At 41.6% G+C, this 24,118-nt stretch overlaps 1 protein-coding gene across 6 annotated transcripts in view; it reads right to left on the reverse strand.

The window, feature by feature from the left end:
* Nucleotides 1-21,823, reverse strand: part of AKAP13 (A-kinase anchoring protein 13) — a 201,302-nt gene extending 179,479 nt beyond the window's left edge. For 5 of the 6 annotated variants that reach the window (XM_042039768.1, XM_042039771.1, XM_042039770.1 and 2 more), the window contains exon 1: nt 5,590-5,644. The gene's annotated coding sequence lies outside the window, so the exon portion shown is untranslated. Of the gene's footprint in view, nt 1-5,589; nt 5,645-21,802 lie in introns of those variants that run through there. The other variant, XM_042039772.1, reaches the window with a different exon arrangement.
* Between the last annotated feature and the right edge of the window lie 2,295 nt (nt 21,824-24,118).

A 24,118-nucleotide genomic window follows, 5' to 3' on the forward strand; every position in this document is an offset into this window, starting at 1 on the left:
TAATAGCTACTTGGTAAGTGAAATTAGAGCACCAGAGGTCAGCTCATTACCAAGAACACTATATTCTTTTCCCCATCTCTTCCCATATTCATCAGCATCTGCTTTTTCCAAGGCCTAAGCTTTATTTTTCAAAAAGTTACCACTGGCTCATAAAAATACAATTAATTTGGAGGTACAAGGCTCCTGGCATCCAGACAAGCAGTTGATCATTTAGTTGTCGCATCTGATGTGATAGAGCTTCAACTGAGTTGGAAAACTTCATAAAATAAGGGGCTTCTTCCTTTCTAATTAACACAGCAATGAAACTTAACAGCCTGGCATGGAAATTTCTTTCCAGCATTATGTTTTTGAAACAACTCATCTACTCCCACAGTCTACGAGACCTTTTGACAACACGCTACCCAGTAATTTACCCTTTCCAGCTTAAATGCTTCAATTTGGAGTACTCTCTATCAAACCAACCAGGGGGGCAAAAATGCTGCCCCAGAAGACCAGAAAAATATCTGCCATCCTTAACATCTACTCACCCTGCATGCTTTTACGTCTATTCTGTAATTGTAGCACTAAATCTGTGTCCATTGCAACAGTTATCCATTTTATCACTGACAAATTTAAAAAGGCATTAATTAGGTGCACAATGCTTAAATTTAACAGGGAAATGGACAAAAAGTACACAGCCTATGTACAAATAGGTCTTTCAGGTCCCTGGGCTGGGAACTTGTGTTGTTTGTATACTATCTTGATTTATGTTTATTTAAATAATGCCAAATATTAGTTTTAAATTTACAGTGATTGCTTTATAAGATGTCTCCAATCCTATCAGGATAAAGAGCTTATACTAAACAAAACAGTTTGTTTATACTAGGAGTACATCTCATAGGAAATACTTAGAATCCCACATGTTCAAAGCAGGACAAAATTACAGCCTATCTTTCCTCAGAGGGTTGTTATCTCCTGCTACCAGGAGGCCAGAAGGACCACATGCAGATCACAAGCCCTGAAAGTTTCAATCAAGAGAGGATGGTCTGTAGAACCCCAGTAAAGCTGGAAGTGCGTTGTAATGCTCCCCTAAAATAACCATTCACACATGCAAACCAATTCCTGGTGCAGGTACTTAACAGTGAAAGCAAAGGCAGAGCAACACCTTGTCCTTCTCTCAAGTACACCAAAAATTTACATGTTCCTATAAGGATGCCTCTGCATATCCAAGCCCTGCATTTTGTACTCTGGAACTGTGCTTGTACAAAGACTGGCAGAGCAAAGCCCTCCTCTACAGCTGATGCTCTTTTGTGCTGGGATCACAAATTGGAAGTGGACAAGATAAATACTTAAAATCACAGATCCCTAGTGAAGTCTCCTCAGCACACTTTACAACCTCTCGTGCCCAGTGACTGCACAAATTCTCCCCTCTATCTATAGACTGAAAAAATATTCCCCCAGTTTGTACACAAATGACAGCAATTCAGTTTTGAAGGGGAAAGAAGGAAAAAGGCAGCACTCAAACTCTAAGGATTATTTACGAACAAGCTGAAGCCCTATAAACTTGGCTGTTGAAGAAAGACAATCCTCTCTAGCTTATGCCAAGTGGGTCAGACAGAGGAAGAACCTCAGCAGTCTTCAAAGTCGAAGCAGATGGGGAAGTGAATAAGTGCCCATGTGAGCAAAGAGGAAACAAGATTCTATTCATTTTAGCTTGTTTTACAGCTTCAGTTTTCTAGACACCATTGACTGACATAAGCAGAGGAGCTCGCTTCTCTAACAAGTATTAGAAATGCAGAGTAATTACTTAAGACTGCTACTGATGCAAAAAAATAAAGTCCCAGTGTGTGCAAATTGAGGATGTTGCTTAGCTCAGCAGGAGGGAAGCAGGTGAAGTGGAAGAAAGGTGCTAAGAGGCAGAGAACGAGAGAAATGTTCTTTGCTTTGTAGCTATGAAAAAACCACTTGGGATTCTTTATCATTAGTGTTTCAGTACCAGAGATATAAATATTTACGTAGCTGTAAAGTAGGTTCTACTTTAGAGCTAATTGTAGCTCTAATTAGAGCATTAAAAAAACCACATAAGCTTGCAAGTAAATTTTTTACCCTTTTTGAAATAAAAAAGCAGCAGTCCACACATGCCACAGAATGACCACACATCACATTCCTTAAAAAGCTGAAGCTGACCTCTAGGTCCTTTCTCAGGCTTTACATCGCCAGACAAGATCCGGGCCAAGACCATTTCCATACACAGGGATGCATCTCTGTCTCAGGCTAACCTCATCATCCAAGTGATGAAACCTAAAACCAGCTAATCTCCCCCAGGGTCATGCTTGTGGAGCTGGGAATCCCTCCATCTGCCCCAGCAATATAAAAACATCACTGGCTGCAAAATAAACAGCACATGAACCACAGAACAATTGCCCCTCCAGTCAACACTGCTCATGCCACCCACCAAGGCCTAATAATTTTCTAACAGATCCCTCCCCCTAAAAACTTTTCATACTTTGAAGAAAGACCTTGTGCAAGTTGGCAACACACAACTTCTTTTGGATCCATACAAAAGAAGGACTCCCTTCCTCTCCAAATTCCTAGGAGTTTTGCAAGCTATCTGCAATCAGACAAAGCAGACCCTGAAGGAGCACACAAATACTTTGAATCAAGAACTTTTAAACTGAGCTGGCAACAGTGGAAGGGGGAGTATTCAGTGTTATAGCTTGCTAGGGAGACACCAAGAGCCAAGGACATGCTGAGGAGATGCTCATCTTCCAAAGAAAATACTGCTGAGAGAAACAGGCATCCTTCCACCATTTATTTTAGGAGATGGCTGCTGGCCTGCATCAGCTATTCCACTGGTGTCTCCATGAGTGTTTTCTGCCCAAGACTTCTGCTGGAAGAGCCAGAGCTGCAAAACTTGTAAGAAAACTCGACAGGAAGAGGCACTGAGGGGTTGAACAACACCAACCCACTTCGGATACACACTCCATCTTCACTTATGCAAACTCAAGTGACCTGATATCCAGGGTGGGTTGTGTGGAGACCAGTCAAGATAGAAAAAGGTATATGAAGTCTTTGCTTGTTTTTCTGTGTAACTGTACATCAAGAAATTTGCTAAAATGAGAAGTATGAAGGAGAGGAGAGAGGCTATGTTATGAGTAACAGCAAGTGGGGGGAACTTCAAACTACAATCACTTTAGCTTTTTTCCCTATTGTTAGTTATCATACAAGCTGAAAAGTGAACTACCTTGCTTTAGGTAACTTTTTACCATGACAACTATTCCTTTTAGCAAATATATCATCATTCTCACAGCATCTTTAGATGCTTTAAGATGCAAAGTGAGGACTCCTCCAAATCTCTCTCCGCACTAAAAAAAGCTCCAAACACATTAACCTTGAAGGACCTGCACTCTGGTGTAGTTGGAGGGGGAAAGAAAAGATATACAAGGTAAACTCATGCTGGCTCTTTAAGAGCATCTCCACAAAAAGGACTTTTTTTTTTTTATGTGATATGCACAGTTGACCTGGGTTAACACTGTGGTGTGGGGAGTTGAAAAGGGATCACCTGATGAAACAGAAATACCTCCCTCCAAACTATATTGCAGGAATTCCAGCCAAGCACCCCAACCGCAGCAAACAGTAAGAGCCTTCTGGAACAGCACACGTTCTGTGTCAGCAAAGCAGCATTAATACAAAACTCAATTCAAATAAAGGAGCACTGACCCTTCAGAAAGGGTAGAGCTTCATCAGGCTTCTACCACACCAAACAAAGACCACTGAAGATACTCAAACTGCTCCAAAAAAATTATTATATCAAAAGGAGGAAAACAATGTCAGCCTTGTGCATGTTTTGTTGCTGAATAATGACAGTGTTTACCTTCCCAGCCTAACACATTACTGCTCCGGACCCAACTTTAAAACAGAGTACATGACAGAATTAATTATGTCCTTTCCTCTTAACTACCATTCCCTGGTTATTTATTAGCTCGCTCTGCATATATTCATAGATGTGTCTAATATACAAAGTTAAAAGAACTTAAAACTGATGCCTAAATACTTCCCTCCTTTGCAGAGTCCTCTCCATCCTCTGGACAGACAGTGGCATCAATAAATACAGCCTCAGGCTGCAAAATAATCACTGCTCAGGAAGTTGAGGGAGACAAGGAGGAACCTCAAGCCTGCTGCTAGGGCAAGCATGTTTCAGGAGCAATGCAGTGCTGATCCCAAGCAACAATCTATCTCAGGCATGTTCTCAGAGGGTTCTGCTAAGGACTTTTCTAACTTTGTTGGAGGCCACCAGCCAGTTCCTGTGTGTTTCTGGAAAAGACAAAAGCTACACCACACAAAATACCCCGAGTTCAACACCCTGGCAAAGGAATGGCAGATAGATAAACTCAGATGAGCTACCTAAAAGGAAAACTAAAGGGAACTCAAAAGCCTCTCCGCAGTTGTCTGCCTTCACTCTCCTGAAGTCCTCCCTGAAGAGGGACAAATATCAGGGAAAAGCAGATTGGAGAAGACTTCTGGTTTAAGACAATCATTTTTATTTCACCAAGGTCCCTCATCTCAAGGAGAAAAGCTGCCCTGATGACCATTCACTGGAAGGAGATCAAAAGGAAAAGAGGGTGGGTACTGCAGACAGCAGAGACAGGAGAAAAAAGAAAACCCTTTCAGGGACACAAAGAGTAGCAGCACTTTTGTCAGGGTAGATGTTAGGACACTGTATTCCCATGTGACCACTGCAGTTGCTTTTGGCCTCATCCAGGATCAACAAGCAACTCCAACTAACACACCGAATTAGCTGTGTACCTAAGGATTAACTTCTTGCCTTGCATCAGAGGTCAGTCGAGTCTTCTCTCCACCACAAAGGAAAGCATAGTACCTGTTGGTACAGCAGCACACTTAGTTCTTCCACCCATCATCCACGGCACCGGATTTGTGCCCAGAATGCCCCAAAGATATTCAGAAACAGACAAGACCAGGTGCTTGCAATCAACACTCAGAAATCCTGCCAATCACCAATTATGCAGAATCTGGCATTTTAGAGGTGTAGATGGGGTTCAGAAGATCAAAGGGGGTTGTTAAATTTGTTCATGTTCCCCCATCTTTTGGGCTAAAATAAATATAAAACTCTCAAGCTTTTTATGATTTCTCTCTATCAGAAGCTCCTGCCTGAGGGAAAGAGGGAAGAGACAGGGATGGAGGAAGAGCAACTCTATCTACAAACCTGGAAGCATGAAGCTTTCATTTCATGACAAAATGATATTAAATGATAGCAACAAGTTTACTTTCTAGTGGGGAAAAAAATGCAGAGCATCTCTTGAAAACAAAATTTATAAACTGATGAGATTATGCAGTAATATGCAGATATAACCGGTATTTCATTATTCTGCACCACGTCCACTTCATCTGATTAAATAAATAAATGAGGTCCTTATGTCATACTAGAGGCATTACCCCTACTTTTGTTTACAACCTCTTTCTAGCCTTTAACCACAGCACACGCAGCACAGCTGGCTGGCAGCTCAACATTACAACCCAACATGCAAAAGAAGTTAAGATAGGGGAAGCGATGCTAAAAAAAACCACAGGAAAAAATCTTGCTTCACTTACCTAAGCAAAGTTGTCATTAGAGAATTTTCCAGTAATAAAATCCAAGAAAAAAAGCCTGAAAAAAAACATAGAACAAGGCAAAGTTTTAGTACATAGGCTTTTACTCTCACTCATGTTTTTTTCTTGGGAATGGGAAAAGTCAGTGATTTAAGAAAAAGTAAATTCACTCCATTAGTTGCCTTTCTGATAGTTATTTGTAACAAAAAAGTCTTCCTCAGACAGCGAACATATCAGAAACAATAGGGCAGATTTTTCACTGCTGCTGCCAGCATTATACTAGTGCAATTCCCCAAATGTCAATCACGTTGGGCTGCAATAAAACTAGTGTTATCCAGCAGACGAGTCAGGCCTAGGGCAATTAGCTAAGCTGCCCCATTTAGATTTTCAGTCATCTCTCCCTCCCACTGAGCTGGATTACCAGAAAGTTTGGACCAAATTGTGGGGTGGGAATCAAGGAGTCACACATGTTCATACACAGAGAGTAGGGCTGAAGGTGGCCAGAAACAAAACTTCTGCTTATAAAAAAAATACCCAAACCACCCCAGGGCTAATTGCAAAAGACTGAGGCAGCACAACACATATCAATATTAAGAAAGCTGGGAAATACAAGACTTCATTACAGGCATGAAAATCCAAAGCAAAGTATAAGTTACTGGCAAAACTGGCATGTGGCCATGACAGGTTTTACCAAAATCACTGCTACCAAAAAACTCCTGGAAGCTTGTTGAGACCCATGAATGCAGACTGAAAAAAAAAAAGAGAAACCACACACCCAAACTAACTGAATATGGATGACTGCAAGCCTCCAAATCAAAGAGGGAGTTGACCACTGTTTAGGAGGAAGAAATCATTGCTTGTTCCAAGATTAAAAACTTATAATTCTGGCCCCGGCTGAAGCACTATCATTCACTAATCTGCTGCAATTTAGTCGGGCTGATCCCCTGCTCAGACAGACGGGGCATTATCAAAAGTTCCTCCATTCATTTCGCTTCCTGTTAGCCAGTGAAAGCCCCTTTTATACCCTCCTCCAGAGGCTGCTAAAGCCAGGGAAGACTTTCCGATGGAGAAGATAAGGTAGTTGGATTTATTCATGAGAGGAGGAAGGGAAGTTGTACAGCCTGATTACAGCTGCTCCAAAGCTGAAAACTAGAGGTTTGGAGGAGGGAGGTGGAAGATGATGGATTTGTTATTAAATAAGCATTATACCACCACCATTATTGTTAGAAGTAGCATTAACTCTCATGATACTCAACTACAGAGTTGAAAATTTTACTCTGAACTTGGCATCATCAAATATGCACATGTGGTTAAATAATTCAAAAATACATGGACAAGGCAGAATATGGTATTTTTTAGGAGACTAAGAAAATAATTTTTAAAAAAATATTATACCTAAGACCAAAGGACAAACTAGCCAGAAGAGTCAGAGGGAAGACACTAGAAATGGTCTCCAGATTGAGACTGTTCACGTATCATTTTTGGGGTCAGATGTTGTTCTTATTGTCAACATGAGCACTCTCAGACTTCAATGGCTTAGGATAGTGATTTCCACATTACTTAACATGTGTCAGCAATTTTGAACAGTTGCTTTGCAGAGTCTTAGACCAAGCAAAACCTCACCAGTGAGAGCCCAGTACAGTACTTGGCGGATGAAAAGCTGCCTGGAAACTCTATCAAGTCTCTGAAAAACATTCCCCCAATAATGTTCAGACAATCTGGTATAGTTAGAGTAGTTTTTAAATGCAACAAGATGGAAACGCAAACGAAAACACATTTCTCAAGTTTAAAAAGGTCGAGCCAAAGCAGTGAAGCTCCACCAGAAGTTAGGGCTAACAATGATGGTTACAGGGGTAAACCCTGCCTCTTCCTTCCCCTCTCCCAGACTATTCTTCTCCAAATGAAGGAGCAAAATAAACAAGAATCAAAATACCCACAGCAGAAAATCACAAGCAGCTTTAAAAGAAAGAAAATAACTCTGCTATACCTCATCTTTACTCCATCCAGTCCACGTACACATCAAGGCTTTAACTGTTTTCCCCTCTGACAAGGCTAAATGACATAAATACAAGCAAAAATAATATTTTTTTAACACACTATTATATGAAAAGGAAAACTTAAAGCTACCAGCTTAAATTAGACAAGGATGGAGTGTAAATCTCTGTTGGGCAGAAAGAGGGCATAACCAAATCTAGAACGGCATGAAGACCCAACAGAGATGGTTCACAGGTCACCACAGGGAGGGTGAAGTATCAATGGTACTTGTGCAAATAGGGACAAGGCTGACAAACTAACTCTTGCTTTGCAGAACACCCATATGCAACCAAAAAGCAGCAAGCTACAACAGAATCCAGAGCTTATTTTGATCTACCTCCTCGTTTAGGTTATTTTATTATATACATTATACAAAACTTGAGCACAAACTGTACAGATCAGTTCGCTCCGTGGTCACATAATTTCTTCTCAGTGATCAAAGAATCAGGGAATGAGGAGACAACAGCTTCTTTTATTCTCACCCCAGCCTTCATCTCTTCAGACTCATCACTTCAGGCAAAGCTCAGCTGGCAGCTGCTCTCCTCACTTTGTGCTGCAGTGGGATCTTGCCTGTTGAAACCACCAACTTTAATCATAAACTACAGCAAACTCTGCAAACGCTCAGATTTAATGGGTACCTCAGAAAAAGCTGCCAAGTCTCAGATTCCACCCATAATAAACAAGGTAATATTGCTCCCCTATCTTCACAGGGACTTTACAACACAAATCTGAAGGGACAACTAACTGTTATAAATCTCCAATGCACAAAAGCAATTTTACATGCTAATTTGCAGCTTCACACTATGAATAAGGACAAATTTATCAAAGCACAAAGGGTGTTTCCTATAGTGGAAATGTCGTAATGGGATGACAAGACATAGCCTGCTTGTTCTGCATGTTTGGTAAGATTGTTGGGTCTTTCTTGTCACAAAACAACTCTTGTTACACCAATATTTAATTAAAAACAAGCAAAAATCCACCCAAAATTTCCCATTTGTTTTCAGGTCTAAGGAACCCACAGTGACAAGTTAGAACTGATACTGCATAACAAGGAAATGAAGAGCCATGAATGAGATTTTCCTTGGTGTTTTCAGCTTGATATACACCCAGCTGCAGCAATGCTACAGCTGATTCAAGGGAGTTGGACCAAGCCTGAACACTCTTCCCACTCAAGCTGACAGACTACAAGAACATCACAACCAGAGGCCCACGCCCACTGGTACAGAGCTGGATACAACTCATTTTTGTTCTGTGAAAATATGACTTTACACATATGACAATTTCAGGAAAGCCAAAAAGAAAACCAGGTTTACTTGGCTCTTACGTTTCACTGCCTGCCTTCTGCAAATTCAAGGTTGGTTGTTGTGATGATGCCAGGGTTTGGAGGTCAGTTTGGTTTTTTTTTAATAACCCCAAAACCTAAAAATTCCTACTTCTAAAGACCACCTTATGTTTCCCATAGGCCTGGGCATAGATACACAGATGCCCAGTTTCTAGCATCTGTAGTGTCAGTAGTTACACTTGGAATAGCTGTGACTGAAGGCAATGGAAGATTTCAAGTTGTAGTTTCTTGGCCACACAAACCTGCAATTCCAGATTTCTGCACACATTGCGAGGGGCATGTGGCATTACCAGTGGCTGGCGTTCAGCACGTTCCTGGGCAAGGCGGCTGCAGCGGAATTCAGAGAGAAAAACAGCAAAGAAATCCAAAATTCAGAGAGCAAACCCTGTACATGCAAATCAGGCTTTGCAAACCCATGATGCACTGAAAGAGTAAGGATTTTCCATCTCATCTCCAAGCACATACTCAGCAGTGCCAGGAAGGTTAGAGGACTGCCAGAGCATGCACAGGAGAAGGTTTGTCTGCAAACAGCCTTGACTAAATTCTTGTAGCCAATTAAGCAACAATTCTCCACTGAGAAAACAGCATCTCCCAGTTCCCTACCTAATCCTCAACTCCTGCTTCTTGAGCTGGCTTTCAATTTTTAAGTCTTATGTTTTTCTTCAGAAGCAGAAGACAAATGGATGCCAATTCTGCAGACATCCTGGTTGCAAGGCTTTCATTTGCCTTTTAAAGACCATCAGTACTCAGAAGTGACTTAACACTAATGAGCTTTCACCAGCAAGTCTGCACATTAATACATGTGAGTAGGCACGCTAAATCCACTCAAATTATCTATCTGCAAGGCTCTCCTCCAGCCTGGACTGGACTTCAAGCCAAGGGATGATGAAACCTGGAAGGTAACTATGGATTGTCTCTCGTCTGCATCCCTTTGTTAAGCTGCTCAGTGATGCTAAGCAGACGCATTTTGAATGTGCTGCTTCATCTCATGTAAGGGGGAGAAAAGGAAAGAGTCAGAAATAGTACTTATCTGAAAAAAAGCAAATATTTTAAACTAAGTACCGCTACTGTTTGTAGAATGGCCTGTAAGAGAGATATAGCTGAAATTCCTTTAAATACATGTGTTCAGATTTGAAAGTGCAAACAAGTCAATCTGACAACCCAACTCGGTTAGGATTGCTCCAACAAAGCCAAGGGTCCCACCCCCCCACCCTTTTCCTAAGTAAGCCAGCACAAGTTTCTGGCATAGGTACTGGTGTGTGAGATTTTAACATTCCCCTTTCCATAAACAGTCATACATCAAGCTCTAAAAATTTGCTTCACAGAAACATTTGCACTAGTAAAACTCAATTATTCTAATATTTGTATGACACACGCAGGAGGGGTACATAAAAAGGTTATGGTGAGCTCATTTAAGAATTTAAACAAGTACTTGATAAAAAGGTTTTGAATTATTCACTCAGCTCCACTATTAAATCAGGCTTCCAAAGGAGTCTTTAAACAATACAGCCCAGAGATGCTGTATTTATTACAAAAAGGCAGCGCTGAAGCCATCACACTGTCTCACAGCACAAACCATTCATAATTACAGTGTAAATGAACACAGCCACGGTATCGTGCCTCGGTCACAATCCTGCCAGATTAACTGGACACTTTAAACATTTATACAAATATTCCTTTCTGGAGAGGCAGCACCACTTCTGTCTAAATATCTTAAGTGCTGCTTTTTAAGCTAAGAAAGAGCAATTTCTTCAAGAACATCCAAAGTTGAGAGAAACACTCAGGAACAGTACCAAGCAAGATAAAGACAATCTTTTACAAGTATTTATTTACTTTTATACCAGCCCATTTGGGCTCACAACAAGTACTTTGGTATGCCCACCAAAGCTTCACAGCCAAACTTGAGTGAAGACATCACCGTGCATCTCAGTTATAAACTTCCATGCTAAATTTACACACAGCACAACAATTTTCTCAATGCTTGCTGCTCACACACATACCAAACCTCTTTTTCCAAACCTCAGGGCTCACTTGAAATAATGGCCATCTCTAGAGGGAGGAAAAATAGAGGGTTTGGAAGAGATAACATGAGTGGTGCTTCACTCCTCTGGTACACACATCCTCTCACCACCTGCTTCCTTTCTCCCCATCCCTTTTTCTTCCACCTCGCAGGCTGCTCTTGGTAGTTCAGCTCAATGAACATGAGCCAAGATTTCCTCTCAAAATAACTACTCCCAGACAATTTCAGCTATGAGAATCACCCACAGAAACCTTCCCATTTGCATATCATCTTCTCTCCTTCATCAGTCTGTTCCCAAGTAAACTCACGGGCTGGTGATTCGAGGTCATGAAGTTATGGAAAAAAAAGCAGGATACCATCCCAACACATCCAGCCATGTTCCCAGAGCAAGGGCAGGATGAGTCAGTCTCCCAGTATAGTCAATTTCAGGCGTTTCTGGCAGCATTATTTTAATGACAGCATTTCATTTCCTTCAGCCATCTCATTGAGACAGCTCAAGTTAAGTATTAATGAAGTGCTTGAATACTCTCACTGTCTGGAGGAGACGTGGAGTGTCACTTAACCAGCTGCTCAAGATTAACACTTAGCTGCTCTGGTCACCAACACAACCAAGAAAAGGATTTTTGCATCACATGAGTTAAGGAAAGATTTGGATGTAAGAAGCATGAGCCGACACTACCACAGTAACAAATACCACTGAGCCCTGAGCAGAACCAGCAGCACATCAACCAAAGACAACCATAATCCCTTAAAAACAAATAAAAATCTAAGGGTATCTTGACATTTCTGAAGAAATGGGGGTTTGGATGGTTTTGTTTTGCTGTTACAAAGCCAAGCCATTGGAGCAGTGCCATCAGCAACACCTCCTGAAACTTCTTAAAAAATTTTTAAACCTTTAAATTCAAATTTGCTGATGTACTTTCCTTCAAACCTACATCCCATCTCCTCACCCACATGTTCTTACAAATCCATCTATTTGAAGCAGTGGTTTTCCTGGTTATGGGTAAGGCTCAACACCTGCACCACTGCAAATGTAATTATGGCAAACTACCATGGCTATTTGTAGACTTCCTGTTCATCAAATAATATTAGTGTACCTTTGCCTTGAGCAATTATTTACAGAGCTGAAAATCCTGGAGTGACACTGGAGATCTCAGAAGCATTCTGCTGTCCACCCCTCCATTATGCAATGATGCTTTGTATTAGCTTTTGGAACTACTCAAAGGGGAAAATAAAATCATCAGAGTAATTCTTTATAAATCTGTCCAATGTAAAGGAGGGGAAAAAAATGTAATTCCATTAAAACTCTGCATTAGCTTACTCTAGTTGAGACTGGGAGGCATTTTACACTTCAGCTGAATTGGCAGCTCAAATTCAACTTCAGGCTCCAACGCAAGCTGTAAGTCAAACTCCTCAGCAGAGTAAAACCCATATTAGCCTGCCTTCACTGTAATTTTAATCTTACTTAATTCTGAGTATGTAATTTATGTTAAGAATAAGCCACTTTTTTCAGAACGGGATATACAGCATGCAGAATTAGTCCCTGGCTAGCACAGTTAAGGCTTCCCTTAAAGAAGTATTTCTTTACATATTGACAGCAAAGGAAAAAAAACACTGAAAGCTTAAAAAAAAAGTTTTCATAAATGCATCTCAGATGGCTGTATTAATTCACCTAATATATATCCCTAACCCATCAAAACCCAGCCATGCAGCCTCACTTCAAACCAACGTTATGTGCTAGAAAGAGGTTTGATCTGTTTAAAAACTGACACTTCTTTTTCACTACACACACAAGGGGTGAGAGAGGAGAGAAAAATAGTTGGTATTCCTACCTTTAAAAAGGAACAAGATCATCCCATTCCTTCTCCCATCCATTTTCCCAATTTATGATTAAAAAATAAAAAAAATAAAAATAAAACAATTAAAACCACCATGAAAACACCTTGTAAGGACAACATCTCAATTTCAAGTTCCACCAACAGGACAAAATTCCTAACAATTTCTCTAGCTGAAATGAAAACAACTTCAAAGCACTGTCTGAAGACCACAAAGTCAGTTTTACAGCCCAAACTGTCAATGAAGCTGGTACACAACACCCACCCGCACCAACACAAGCAGTATTTTTACATCCTGTAGCCAACCTAAAGCTCTGAAGCCCCAGTTACTATCTCTCCCAATCATGAAACATTCACTATGTATTTCCTGCATTATTTGCATGGTTACTTAGGTTTCGGGGTTTTGTTTGGTTTTGGTTTTGTTTGGGGTTTTTTTATGCCCAGTAAGTAAAAAGCTACTAAGATCTCCCACCCAAGCTCAGAGGAAACTCCAAGTGCATTACCAAGGTGGTTTCCCACCCTCCTTCTGCACTTGCTGCTGCAGTTCTGTGTTGTCCCCTTGGCTCCCACTCCTTTCTAACAGGTAACAAAATAGCTCAACCCGTCACCCATCCCCAGGCCTGCAAACCAACACATCCTTTTCAGTGAAGCTTACACCCTGCCACAGCCTATTTGTATAATCTGAATGGGAGAGACAGGGAATAGTTATGCATTTGGCGAGTGAGTGATTTGAGAGTGAAATGCAAGAGATGCACACACCAGAACAGCTGGACTGTGCGAAGAGCACGAGCTCAGGTCTGTTCCATTCGCAGGCTGGCATCACAACATCAGGAATCTGAATGACTTGCACTAAAATATCTACGGGAAAAAAATTCATCACTCCCTTTACCCTCTAGATTTTCCTCCATTTTGTGTGGTGCAGACATGGAAAAGTTAAGCAGAGGGCTTGCAGGACTTTGCAGCACGTTCAGCCCCGCACTGTGCTCGAAGCAGGAGCTGTGTGAGGAAAGGGAACTGGAGAGGCCCTGGACAGATGTTTCCATTCACCAGCGCTGCCAAGGAGCCGGGAATGCCGAGTTCACTACCTTGGTGTTATTTACATTTCACAACATCCAGCAATAACCATGCCACAAGCAGTTTAGGAAAGGAAAATACCACGCAGCAAGGGAGCATTTTACCATCGCCTTCGTTAAAGGGGAGAAAATTAAATTGGTTTTTTTTCTCCCAGTTCTGAAACTTTGCCTGGTTTCATTTTGCCCACTGCCATCCAAACAGGACACAAGCATGCCAAGCCCCATCCACTTTGAGATAATTACCAGCCATTGCCCTTTTGCACACACAATTGCTTCTGGGGTAGAGATGGTTAACTGTGCCACCCCTGAACCACCTGGACATTTTCTTTCCATTTTCCAGAATAAACTGACTTTTGATCTAGCACAGAGGACAGCTTCTCCTTCAGCAACTGTGCCACAAACCAAATGCTCCGAAGACCAAACCTGAAAATACCCTTGGTGGAAGGGTGCATTTCAGAGGCATTCATCCAAACCTCAGTCCTGAGACCCAACAGGTTTGATAATGAGCTGCCAGATCCAGTTTGGCAACTGGAACAGCTACTCCAAGTGCTGCCCCATCCACCCGAACACACTAAAGCGTTAGACACAGACCACATGCAACAGTGTGCTCTGCATGTCCCAAGGTGCTCCCTGCAGCCAGAGATAGGAAGGATGATGAGGGAAACATTTTTTCACACCATATTATGATCCTCCAAGTCCTCTCTGAGCCCACAGCAGAGGGATAGAGAAAATAAAAAGACCAGTACTACCCATTTCTATGTCAGTACTTTCTTGAGCTTTCAAAGGGGTTCTGTATCTCAGCAGAGACACTGTATCATGTTTCTCAAAGCTTCGTGCTGGTGAACACTGCCCAGACAGGACAACTTTACTGGGAGTGAGTGCAAGGCTCCTCTCCTGCCACTGCCACAACGGGACACCTTCCTTCCCAAAGTAAACCAGACACTAATGCTATTTATGGGTCCTGTTGCAGAACCAGACAGGCTTCCCAGCCACTATTCATCAACGTGCAAATAGGTTTTATTCCATGGCAGGCAGAAGAGATTTGGAAGAAAAAGTCCTGAAGTTCTGTCTTATTTTTTGAAAGAAATCAATGGTTGAAGATTAGCTGGAAATTCAACACAGAACAGTAATACCTGCAAATAAAGGCTGATCACAATTCTACGGAAAACACTTTGTTTTTTAAAAATTGACAATTTCAAATTAGTTCCTAAAGAATTACTAAAGGAAAGCAAACATCCACGGAAAAGGCAGCCAGCTGATGTACCAAGGGACAGACCTCCTGAAGAACATCAGCTCTATCAGTCCTCCATATCCAGAAGAAAGGGTAACTGTGAAATTTTCCTTACTTTGCAGAAAAAAAAAAAAAAAAAAAAAGACTACATCGGTTTCCAGAGATGCACAGATGAACAAAACTCACCAGCACTACTTTCAAACATTAATGCAGCAGACTCCACCGACTTGTCTTCCTATGTCTTTGGGGTTTCAGTGGGAACTACAGCTTTGTTCTTACAAGCATTTTTCATGGAAGCACCTTTGCATTTAAAATGCCAACTGTAAACGCATCTGCTATGCAGATGAAGCACCCACAAGCACTTAATTTCATATGCAAGAAGTTTTACAAAGCTCTCAAAAGAGCCCAAGGACATTTGGAAGGATATATGCAAGTTTAGAATGAGTCTTAGCATATCATCAACCAAAAAAAAAAAAAAATCTATTCTTAGATATCTCCCTGTGGTGATTCCTATAATCTTCCTTTTTTTTTCCTCCTACTCCTTTGAGAAAGTAAGTTGTTTGGTTATTCAAAAAAAAAAAAAATGGAAGAACCTGTTTTGCAAGGCCTACAAACAAAGAAGTATCTTCCAAAAAAAGAAAAGCTCATTCAAAAGTATGTAAATATTAGGGCTGGTAACACAAACAATAAAACCACAGGAAACACAAGAAATTAAGAATAGATCAGGACTCATTCAATTTCCTGGCTGCTGGATATATAAGCACTTTTCTGGGTTGGATGTACAAGACAAAATTTATTTTCTGAATAAGAGACATCAGGGAGTTAACACAGATAATTTGAAGAGGCAGAGATCAGTGTCTGTTCTGATCCTGCTTCTGCTCCTCGGCAGGACAAGGACATTGATCAAGGCAGCTACACCCAGGACCTGGCACATCAAGCACCAGGGGTTCAGCATCCTGCACTGAGCAGTGAATTCAAGTTTGGTAAAGTCACAGAGAAGGCCAAAAACAGGATTACTCCTGTCTCATCACAGGACGCTGCTGAGTGCCCAGTGCACACCCCAAAGGCTGCTCTTCAACAAGGGACAGCTCAAAGCTGAGCATGAAGCAGAGGTGACAACTAGTTCCCAACGTGCAGGGTGGTCCCTGCCACTGCCACCCTGCAACTCTCCCTGGCTGGAAGGCACACTCCCAGAGCTTGACACCGCCTCGGGCATATTCCCAAATTCCCCACTGACGCTAGGCTTTCATCTAGCAGCATCCCAACAGTTCTTTCTCTCCTCTCCATCGTGGGCATTTTTTTTTCCACCCAGCCAGAAGCAACAAGGTCTCAAGCAGACGGAGTTGAACATCTCTTGTGTGGGAATTTAAAATGCTGCTCTGCCGAGCATCACAGCCATGTTAACTCAACCACACTGCTCCTGCTCCTCAGTCCAACTTCCATCAAATGCTAAACCAAGTCACCTTCTTCTTTCCCAAGGTATCCAGTGGCTCAGACTCAGACTTATCTAATAATCAAAAAAAAAAAAAAAAAAAAAACACCCTGCAAAGAAAACAATGTATTTCTCCTTCACTGCAAACACCAAATTATGTACTTACCCAAAGAAAAAATTTAACAAGACTTAGAGCATGTTTCCTCCAAAATGGCCTAAGTTTCTCTTGGCACTGAAATGTCACAAGCCCAAGGCATAAATACACACAGGTATTTATGCAAATGGTAGTATTATTTCTTAATCAATATCAGTAGCATTGATCGGACTAGATTTTTAGTAAAAATTGGCAAAGATTTTTTACAATTCATTCGTGGGGGGGGGCGGGGGGAATTAAGACCCCTCTAAGCAGAGTATTAAAAAGCTTGATAAATTTATACTCACTTGATACATTTTATCATAATGTTTGATCTTTTTATATAATGCAATTGTACAGTAACTGTTTGACTGCCATTTATCTGCCATATCATAATATTAACTGACATCACAGAGGGGATGGGTCCTGCAAATAATCCAGCAAAGAAAGGGTAAAAAGCACACTCATGTTTTGTAGCTTCAGGAAGATGTATACGTTTTCAAGCACTTTCTTTGCCACAGGTCCTCCATCTTCCTCAAGTAGTTCTGAATTTTCATTTCAAAACTTGCTCTCCACATATTCAAGTGTTTTCCTTTTCTCCACCCTCCGTAAATTGTTGCTGGGATAGGATCTCGTATTAGTCTCAAAGAACCCGATGACTTCTGAACTTTGAGATTATAAAGCAAGAAAGTTACTGAACACTCACATGCAAGTTGATTGGCTAAGAAAAAGTAGCACAAAGTCCTGCCAAAATCCTAGCTAATCTGATAAAGGAAAAACCAGGGAGGTCTAAGCACTAAACCCCACGGTTTAAGTAGAGCCAATACCAGCTGCAGAAGGAAACACATCACATGCAGCAGAGCACTCCTCCTTCAGAAATGCCATCTGAAAAGACAACATTTTACCACCTTACTGCCCATAGGTAAATTGCAAAATTCCCAGAACACAGGAAAACGTGTGGGACTGACAGGTAAATTTCACACCGATCAAGAAACACAACTTGAAACTGACTGGAAGGAGGGAGAAACAAATTTATGAGACCTACGTGACACGAAGCCAGTTACCACTTAAGTACTTCTTTAATTCTCCCGCTTTCAATGCACTTCACAAACAATTAATCCTCTTAACATCCATGCAAACATATTTATTATCCACAGTTTGAACTTGTAAGCTCTTAACGCAATGGTCTAGGTCTTTTCCTGGCTTAATACACTGCTCATGAAAACAGGGACCAAAGCTCTCTTTTAACTGTGGAACAGCTCCCAAGAAATCTGCTCCCATCACCCCACTCCCATCAGCATCTTACAGAGAGACAAGAAAGGCACCCACTCAAGAAAATACTTTTATAAGCTGGTTAAAAGTATTTTATGCTAGTTAAGTGCTCAAATCTCAGCCTCCATGCTACACACACCCCTCTTCAGGGTACATAACCAAAATACTCTTCCAAAATTAATTAGTAGCTCTGGCCGGGGTGGAAAAGCAGCTCCAAATTTTGGAGACTCCCTAACTCCCACTGCACAAACTTTGCTCAACTCTGCAGGAGCCACCAGCACACAAATGCAGCCACACAGTGGGTACCAACATAACCCCCAGCATCGTCCCACAATGGGTCTGAGGTCAAATGTGTATGTATTTTCCTGCTGGCATCTGCACTACAATAGAGAAAAACCTGCAGCAACATTTCGCCTTGAATCACACAAAAGTGTAAAGAGACACCTAGACCTTGTGAAATGAATGTTTATTACACAAGGCCTTCTTTTATGACAGTACATATAAAAGGGGTTTAGTCTTTATTTCTCTACCCAGCTGAGACAACCTACTTTTTCTGCAGCTGCTAGGAGAAGAGAAACTATAAACATTTACATTTAATGCAACAAAAGGTTTGCTCACCACCTCTTGTGCTCCACTGTGCTCTTAGACGATGATCACTCATCATAAAAATGGGTGGAGTGGCAGCAAAACACTCAGTGATGGAAAAACTGACTCCCATGTTCGAGAGAGGTTCCTGCACAGGCTGAAAACCCCACTGAAATGGAGTGTTGTCATTACTCCCAGGATGGGAACTCTTTGGGCTACGGATGCAAACACATCTGCTACACAGCACGTGAAGCAGCCCTGTTATACTTCATCTCAGAATCACCCTCTGCACCAACTCAAAGCCCTTCAGATCAGACTACAGAAACTGTTCTAATCTAGGCCACGTGTAAACTCAATTATCTCCAGTTTGGTTTTAAACAATTAAAAACCAGCACTCCCAAGTACAAAGTGCAGACTCAAAGATGTCCAGTGCCGTCAGCACCGCAGCCTTGCTGCTGCAGTGAAAGATTTATGGTAACAGGGAACAAAACAACAGAACTCATCACGTAACACCAGAGGTACATCACGTAAGCCTCACTCCTTGGCTGACTCACTAAGTGGTATTAACTAAAAAAAAGCAAGTCCCAGTTTTGCTGCCATCTTACTTGGGGGCTCAGCAATTAGGAAGCATGCCGTGCACAAGCTCATGAGCCAAAAGAAATTACTCTGTATAAGGGTCAAATATGGTCATCCTGTCCTCCCCTTCCCCCCAAAATAAATCACTTCCCCCCTTCCTTTAACACCTGCTTCCTCCATCCAAGCATTCATTGTCCCACCGCTATTATGGGACCAAAAGCTTCAGCATCCCAGAGGAAACTCAGGATGGAAAACAGTGAGTGCAAAGCAACCAAGACACATTCCCTTCAGCAATCTCACCCCTCACCAGCCCTTATTTTCCCTCTTCCTATTGATAGTAAAATTTAGGATTTCGCCGGGTGTTGATAGCCACACATCCTGGTATTGAATCCCACTGTGCCCACTAGTGTGGACTTTTCTTGCCCTCACACCTCCCCAAGAACCCACAACCAACACCACAGGGCAGGAAACTAAGCCAGACAACCCACGGCCCGACACAGCACAGCTTTCTGTATTGTTGCCCTGAAGGGAGAGACTTCGCACAAGCAACCACTCTGTGGATCCCTAAAAAGTAGCAGGAGCACGGTGTCATCAAGAAAATGGCAAAAGAAGCCTTTGGACAAACCCATCCTCAGCATCAACTTCCAGCAGGAAGTTTTTAACTGCAGGAGGTCGCTGTGCACCTTCACACTCCCACTTTGGTCTTCCCTACGCTGAAAACAGGGATACCTGCAAGAACACGACGAGTCGGCCAGCATCCATGCGTGACACATGCCAGGTGTGTTAATCCATGGGAAAAGAATGGGTGAGTCAGTAGTTTGAGTCTGAAGACGGTCCAGTTTATGCTCCATGCCAAAACCTTTGTTTGTAATGGTTTTACTAAGTGCAGCATTCAGACTTACAGAACAGTTACACCACTGAGGGCAGAGGCACACTGGGAAAAAGATTTACTTTCCCAAGTAACTTTGCCAGAAACCTCAGATACGGTTTAGATGAAGATACAAATATGTCAGAGACTTTAACATAACTTGCTGCTCCAGTTTGCATTAGTCATGGGTGATAAAAAGCACAGAGGACTCAAACATGACACATCAGGCACTTTCTCTCCAGACAAAGTTTTGATCATCAGCATCAAATGACCTTTAAGACCACTTTAAATCATGCTCATAGTGAAAAAGTCTCATCCAAATTCAGCCCTGTATTTAAGTAATTCATTGGCTTTTTTTTTTTTCCCCCTTGCACTCAGAAATAAAGCCTGAAGTAGCTGCTACAGAAGAAAATCCTTAAATCCTTCCTTTTACACTGGATCAGGCTAATCTCAGCAGTGCTGTCACACTGTAAATAACATCTCACATTAAAAAACAATTTGGGGAGATCTCTCACCGTGTATTTTGCAAATGTAACATTAAGGTAAAAATGGTTCAGTAACAAGACTAAAGAGAAAGTTAGATCAGCCACCTGAAAGTAGTCAAAAAAATACAAAAAGAGACTAGGAGCAGTCAGAAAATGCTGTGGAAAATTTTGCAGAGTCTACTAGAAAATTTCACAAGTGCTTGAAACAAAGATGCAATGGATCACTTGCAACTACCTGAGCTCATACATTTTGAATAGTATCTAAGAATAGCAACTCCACAGGAGCCAATGAGTAATCAGCCTCCACCCCATGATTTTCAAGGAAATCAAAAGGTGTCCTCCTGAAAGGATCAAACCTACAAGAAAACTATGACAGTTCAGTTGTCATATTGACTGAACAAAAAACTACAACCAGTTTTGGAAAGACAAGAGTAGCCAAATGGGAAAATTATTTATTATGAACAGCTTATGGAATCACAGAAATTAAAAAAAACCAAAAATTTCACTGAAGAGACTGGATCATCTTAAAGAAATATAAAAGTGAATTGGGATGGGGAAAGAGACTCAAGAAAAATACAAGTGGTCCAGGAGAATCATCTTTGTCAGGACAACCTGTGGTACAGAATTACAAGTTCACTGGTGAAGAAGCACCATTCTGGATGCTGCAGCCAAGGCCACAGTCAAGGTCCTCCACCAACCACGGAGGTCCCTAAGGCCCACACCACCAGAAGACCACACCCAGAGGCACCAAACCCAACCTCATACCCAAAACATGATTGGAATATACTGTATTTCAAGCCCTCAACACAAGTGCCGTAGAAGGTGCTGATAGCAGTTTGAGGAGTCATTTTGCCTTATGTTTTCTCCAACCCTAGATTAAATATCTGAGCATTTGGACTGTAAGAACTACACTGCTATGCCAACGAAGAATTAACTTTTTTTCACCCATATTACAAATCGTCCAATAAACTCTTCAGCATCAGATTTTTAGGTTTCTTTTCAATATATGTAAAATAGTCTTGTTAGACTGCCTGACCATGTCACAACATGTGATCCATTACAGCTACAAGAGAACTAAAGCTTACTTTTTCCAAGGTATCACACTGCATACTTTTTAAGAACTGTTGACTACTTAATACTTGTGATTGCACTTTCTTCGCCTGTTCCTCAACAACCGAGCAGCCTACCTAAAATGGTTATAAAGAAAACTTTAAAAAATAGTTTTAAAATGGCAGAACTTATTTTGCAGAAAAGATTTATCTTCACTCTTGACAGAAATAACTGCTGTCTTACAGAAATTAAAAATTAAACACTTTGACTTTTAACTTACTGGCTTATCTCAGAAACATCTATCTCCCATGTCATCTTCACATGCCATAAAACAGGGATAGGCACCACAGTCAAATGCCCTCTTTGCAATTGGAAAAGAACTTCCAAGAGTTTAGGTTTCTCCTGGTGGAAACATCCGACCCTCTGCCACAGCAGATGCTTGTGATAACACAAAGGAACATGAGTCAGGTAACTGATGCAGGTAAAGAATGAACTTTTTCTTAATTGATACAAATTATGAATTGTATAGACTAAAAAACAATAATGCATTCTTAACTGGGATCCATTTCCCAATCTGGTTTGCTGAACAGACCCAAAACCCCCGGTATGGCCCAGCTGGGGAACTGGAAGAAGCTGCTTACGCCTATACCAACACACAAAAGACATGAGATGACAAAATTGCAGTTCAAGTTTAGGACGACACTGAAACTTTTACCTACTGCATGTCTCCACCAGCCACCTCGAGAAGGACAATAAAGTCTTTACAGGATTTGTGGCGTCGCAGCTTATTTGTCATGCAGACATTACGAGAGGAGTCACCCTGTTTCCCTGACCAAGCACCATAAATATATAGAGGTATATAGTTCTGAAAATGATCGGTATAGCTTCACTGCAGCAACAAGTTCCCAGCATAGCTGCTTTTCCTGGAGCACTGCCATCATATTTTCTTATCACTAACCGAAGTAACTAACCAGCTAACTCCTGGTGATGGGCTTTGCCTTCTAGATTTGCATAAAGGTCATTCGCAAAGGGAAAAAGGCAGGCTTGATAAATAAATAAATAAAAAGAAGCCATTGTGCCACATCCACGGCTTTGTTTCCAAAAGTCACAAAGAAGTGCAATGCCAGGCTGAAGTGTCTGACTATTCAGTAAGTACAAGGAGTGGCCGATTCCCTCCTCACAGTGAGATTGTTGACAGCTGTTTTAGAAGAGAAAAAAAAGGGAAGCATGACTAAGCTATTCATAAAAATTGCATTATATCCAACATCCTAAAAACAAGTTTTGATTTAGAGAAGGTGCAAGACTTCCTGGACGTGACTGACCAGGTGGTACATGCCAGCCCTAAACCAGGCTCCCAACTGGATTATATCCCCTGTGGCAAAGCCCAGGGCAGCAAAGAAGGACTCTATTTACACCAGAGCTATCAGCTGCTTCAGAACGTCAGTCATTACCTTTATCTGTCCTACAGGTGATCAATGCAAGCAAGCACATGAACACTTGGCACTGAGCAGCACCCAGTAATCACAAGGTGCAGGCTGCAAGGTGTTTTCCTCCCCAGCTTTCCACATCCAGCCTCTCATGTGCCAGCAAATAGGAGTTATCCTCCAGCTGGAAACCATGCCAACAGCCAACTCCCTTTCCAGGAGACTGGTAAAACACGGGGCCACAATCACACAGGGAGGGCGTATCATGCCTTTATGGCCTCCCAGACTATCTAGCCGTTTGCTCAAGTTTTTAACTTCTTAGCAGTGCCTTCCACCAGTAGAGCAAAGCCAAAACCAAATAGTTCCTCCATACTAATCAGCTGTGTGGTTTAGCTGACTTCAGGCTATTTATTGCCTGTGTGGGGAACCCCTATAGAAATAGCATTTAATAGCACTCAAGTAGATTGCAGAGATAACCAACAACAGTAATAAGCAGAAAAGCTTCCAAGCTGCTTCAAGGTCAGTTTTATTGGTGAGTGGATCACCACCAAATACCAGGCAGAGAAAACTGATACACTGGTGTCCTGGAAACAGTGGAGAAGAAGTAGATACAGCAGACACAGCAGCTTCTACTAATGATTTTTTTGTTAAGTAGTAATTTATTAGAACTTATTATTCCAGCAGAAAATTATATGAAAGAACCCCACTGCTTTTGTAACACAGGAGCATGTGAACACCACCAGTAAACCTACCAATGTTTTTTTCCTCCAGTATAATTTATTGACTGCTGTTCTTAATTCATGCTTTGGATAGAATAACCAGATTCCTTTAACAGTACTTAATCCTCCTCTTAGCACAGGAGCGTACCCTAGACCAGAACATGGCTTACTCACAAGTATATCCTGCTGAGAGATTAGTGAGTTCTGCATATGCCCAAGTCTCAAAGCTGCGCTACGCAGACTGTGTTTAAAAACATCCATCATTGGATAGTACCTGGCAGAGCTCTGTTCCTATGAGCAGCTTTGAGTTCTTAACTGCATTTCCCTCCTTTGATGCAGCGAAGCTGTAAATCAGGAACATCGAGCTCCTGCCTTTCTCTCTGGCTGCAGTCCCTGGCTGGACTCTGTTACTTCGAACACGTCGTGTCCTCACCTCTCGGGCTATGCTGGCCA

Source organism: Corvus kubaryi, unplaced genomic scaffold (assembly GCF_017639235.1).
Source record: "Corvus kubaryi isolate FWS band 111438036 unplaced genomic scaffold, C.kubaryi_AGA036_p1.0 37394, whole genome shotgun sequence".
Taxonomy (NCBI): Eukaryota; Metazoa; Chordata; class Aves; order Passeriformes; family Corvidae; genus Corvus; species Corvus kubaryi.